The sequence below is a fragment of the Mus pahari genome, chromosome 9 (assembly GCF_900095145.1).
Source record: "Mus pahari chromosome 9, PAHARI_EIJ_v1.1, whole genome shotgun sequence".
In the NCBI taxonomy this organism is placed as follows: Eukaryota; Metazoa; Chordata; class Mammalia; order Rodentia; family Muridae; genus Mus; species Mus pahari.
The window spans coordinates 31,667,621-31,672,467 of record NC_034598.1 but is presented as its reverse complement, the minus strand read 5'-3'; positions in this window follow the sequence as shown (position 1 = coordinate 31,672,467).

The window sequence follows — 4,847 nt, the reverse complement described above, 5'->3', positions numbered from 1 at the left end:
CGGGATAGCATTTGAAATGTAAATAAAGAAAATAATTTCTAAAAAAAAGGTAAAAAAAAAAAAAAAGAATTATCTTTGAGACTTTGTGAACCGCCTAGCTGCTTCCTGTTCCTGGCTTTTTATCCTTGGGATCTATTTGGCCACAGGGCTTTTACTTTTTTCTATCTGTATTCATCAGCATGAAGTATGGCTCCTTCTTTATCCTACACACACACACACACACACACACACACATACACACACACACCTGACTTATGAACAAGGTATACTTTAACAACTCTGTGGTGGTGTCAGGAGGGTGGTGTTTGTGTGGCAGAAAGGAGTCACTTCCAAGTACTCCATGGACAGCCACCCAGTTCGGCCATGCTTCTGAATGCCCCAACACTTCCAATTCTCCTGGATCCACTTACTTGACACCCACGATTATCTACTTTTTTCTCATTTGCTCCAAGCCTTGCAAGCTCACATTCTGGGCTCATCTCTGGAGCAGCCACAAGCTTTATCTCCTTTAGCCTCCGTCTCTGGCTGCTGCCTAAGAAAGGGTCTTAACCTGACTTAGCCCTGGCCAGGGTTGAGAGGCAGGATGAGATGGAAAAATGGAAAGAGTGGCTCACTCTATATCATTATCTAGATCAATGTTCAGCATTTGGTTAAATTGCTAGTATTTATTGCTACCTTTCAACTTTCCAAGTAACCACTATTACATTAGATGAATTTTTATATGATGGATGCTCTTTGTGGCCAGGTAAACTCCTCACCAGAAATATCATGCCTCCTTACCATTTTGATGAAACTAACAAAAGGAAGGTTAAAAAGAGGCGTCGTGCCCTGCTCTTCGGAGTTGGTTGTGGGTCTAGTGAAATAGGAATTATTTAAATACTGAATGAGGGGTTATACTAAGCTAATTTGAGGCCCATTGGCTTGTAACAGACTAAGTCCTACAGGGCTTTTAACAGCTATTTGCTCATTTTTCTCCATGCCAAACTTGGATGTCTGTGAGTTCCCAGCCAGTTGAGAAATGACAGAGCACTGCCCATATACTAGACAGCCCTCAGAGAGCACAGCGGGGGTGTGGCCTCTCCCTACCCAAATCAGGTTTGGCCTACTCAATCCCATAGAGACAAAGGCCACATCATGGTAAAGTGGGTTTAGGCATCTGCTTCCCCACAGGAGAACTGGCTTCTCAGAAATCATATGACCAGCAGTCTGCTAATCTAGTGGATAGCTTAGAGGGTCTTTGTCCCCCCAGGGAATATCTCTTCCCTTATCCTATTCCTCCCCTCCCCCCACTTGAGCTATGTAATTATTTCAATAAAAAGGCTGTCTTCCTATACTATTGACCTTTACCCCAGACCCCATTTCCCAGCTCCTTTGCACTCTTGAGACTGCTTGTTGGGCCACAAGGGTTGATAGGGACAGGGACACACAATTGTCAATCTCCGGGCAAGTCCTCAGTCTTTCAGTGCTGCTGAAAGAAAATTGGCAGTTGTCTCGGTCCTCCAGTTCTCCATCCTTCCAGGTACTGGGATGTCCCAGTTCCAAGAACAGCTGCAAGGTATACATTCCCATTTGAATCAACTGCATCCACACTTGCAGCCAATCAAATCAGCCAGAAAATCAATACTTGATTCTGTTATGCTCTCTCTCTCTCTCTCTCTCTCTCTCTCTCTCTCTCTCTCTCTCTCTTTAATTTAGACACACCCCTTGCTGTTTGGCCTATTCCCCCATACACTCTTTCCCAATCACATAACACCAAGGCATGGATATCTCTGCTTTTGTTTTTTTTCTTTTATAAACCCCAAACCCTGAGCTTCGATGCAGCTCCTCTACCCTGCTGTGTCAGGGCAGATAGTGGTCTGAGCTGGAGCTCACAAATAAATCCTGAGTCCTTGGTGGTCTTCTTGGGGTCTCTTGGGCTGTTCTTTCCTCTTCCAAGGGAAGAAAGAGCAGAAACTTACTGAGATGATTGTTAACCTAGATCACTACTTTTAGGTGATTGACTCTAAATTAAAAAACAAAAACAATAACAACAAAAATCAACAAACAAAAATTTCACAGAATTTTCTGTCTGAAAACTGTCAGATATCACTATGTAGTCCAGGCTAGAACGTTCATAATGTACCAAGCATCATCCTTTTGGTGGTAGATTTCATTTTAAGATTTTTCTAATCTTTTCCATCAGTGGCTACCAGGACTGTGGTACTGATGTATGGTAACAGGCCAGTGGAAAATCATCCTGCCCCTGGCTTGACCCTGAGCTCCTGAGACTTGGAAATCCCTGCCTCTTGACTTAGCATTAAGAATCAAACAATGGTTCCTATGTAGGGTACTTTTCCATTCACTGAGCGTGGTCCAAAGACAAAAAGCCCACCCCTCTACTGTCTCTCTTCCTGATCAGAGGTGGCCACCATTCTATATCTCTTCCCCAATAAATCCCTTGTGTTTGTTTTATTGGGTGGTGTGACTTTGTGGTATTCCTCAGATCTGACTGGCCAAGATGCCTTTGTAATGGAAAAACCCTTACAACTGGGTCTATTTTATATGGGACCTCTCTTTTGCATAACTGAGAACAAAACTCCATTCAATGCAGAGACTTCTCTTGCCTCTGGAAGCATTTGAACTTCTGTTAGCAGTGAAGAATGAGATGTTGAGAAACTGCTTGAATATGTTGTGGGTGTGGCAGTAATTTACCAACAGATTCAGCCAATAACATTATCAGCATTGGGTCTCTTTGTTCTACCTGTGTATTCCCAGATCTGCTAGCAATAGTGCTTCTGCTTGGGCCAGATCCATCCCTGGAGAGGTATGTCTAATTTCATGAGTATGCAGTTATGTTTCAGGACCTAAGCTACAAGTAGGTACCCTGAGTTGGTCGGGGGACTCAAGATTTAGTGCATAGAGGTACATAATTATATTGGCTGGTTTGTGTGTCAACTTGACACAAGCTAGAGGAAGGAGCCTTCATTGAGAAAATGTCTCCATGAGATCCAGCCATAAGGCATTTTCTCAATTAGTGATCAATGGGGGAGGGCCCAACCCATTGTAGGTGGTGCAGTCCCGGGGCTGGTGGTCCTGGGTTCTATAAGAAAGCAGGCTGAACAAGCCAGGGAGAGCAAGCCATTAAGCAGCACCCTTCCATGGCCTCTGCATCAGCTCCTGCCCAGGTTCCAGCCCTGCTTGCGTTCTTGTCCTGACTTCCTCCAATGATGAACTATGAATCTTGAAGTATAAGGCGCTGAATAAACCCTTTCCTCCCCAACTTGCTTTTTGATCCTGATGTTTTGTTGCAGCAATAGGAATGCTAAGACAATAATTGTCTTCACTTTCAATGTGCAGTAGGCCTCTCTTAAGCAAAGTTTCACTAATTGGAGTTTTAGCAGTCCACAGTAGTCTGAAATGGAAATTTCTGGAAATAATTTTCTAACATATTGCATTTTTGGTGACTTCTGGCTCAGTGTGATTGTGAGTCATGTCATCGTTCAGCGTATAAAGTACCAACCCATTTGCTGCTTAGTTGTCATCAAGATTATGCCTTCAACTCTCAGAACATCAAGACTTGTATTCAGGTAAGCCATTCTTTTATTTACTAATTGACCCAAGAAATAAAAATTGATGCTGACAATTGGAGTGTATGAAGGAAGTGCCTCAAAGTTCTTTCTCAAAGAAAAAGAGCAAACAGGAAGAGGCTTTCTATTTAAGTTGGAAATAAGTCACCTTCAGTTTTAGCCCACAGAGGTCTTTGGACTTATCTTCTATGGGTAAGAAATGACACTGGAATTCTCCACTGCTGTCTCTGCCAAGTGTCCTTTATTTTAGTTTTCCAGAGATTCTGCGACTAGATTTACTTCCATTTTACCCCCTGTAGGAGTGAGAAGGTGCCTGAGTGTTCCTTTAATCTGAAACACTAGGAATCCGTTGACCATTTTGATTCAAACGTATTCTAATTACGGGTTTAAGGAAACTCTGGTTCAGTTTTCAGCATTTACATTGCAGTTTATAACCATCTGTCACTCTAGGTTCAGCAGATCCCATGCCTCTTCTGACCTACACAGGTCACCAGCCATGCCTGTGGGACACATAGTTGCAGGCCAAACACACACACAAAATAAGGAGAAACTCAGTCTGTTATTATATTTAATCAGTTACCAAGGGAGCAAAAGAGAAGGAGGGAGAGAGGGGAAATATATATTTATCGTGATGTGAGTGTGGAGGTCTGATGACAGCTTGGAGGAATCAGTTCTTCGGTCTCCGAAGTTTCAGTGGCAGGGAGAGGAAAGTAATATTGCTTACTTCCTTTATCAGGGTTTTCCAGAGGAACATCACCCACACGCTACTTTATTTTATTTTACTTTATTTACTTTATGGAATTGCATCCTGGGATTGTGAGGGGTCCTGAGAAGGCTGATGTCTAGAAGGCAGACCTGCAGGTAAGTTATTCATCCCAGGCTGACATGATGGTTTCATGTCTGAATTCTACACATACTGGGGTAGTCAACAAAGCATTCCCCTGCAACCTAGAGGCTAAATTCCTTGCCTGGAAAAATCTTAGTCTTTGCTCTAAGAAAGACTTCTGATTGATGAGGTTGACTAATCCACAATGAGGAGTATAACCTGCTGATTAAAATGTTAATTACATCTAAATATCTTCACTATGGCATCTAGACTAAGTTTTAACTCACCAAATGGGCTTGTTAGTCAAGTCAGGTTGACCTATGCAATTGATCGGTGTAGTGGTTGATCTTACTAATTGGGATTTTCTTCAAATACTTCCTAAGTTTTTGTATTGTGTGTGTGTGTGTGTGTGAGAGAGAGAGAGAGAGAGAGAGAGAGAGAGAGAGAGAGAGAGA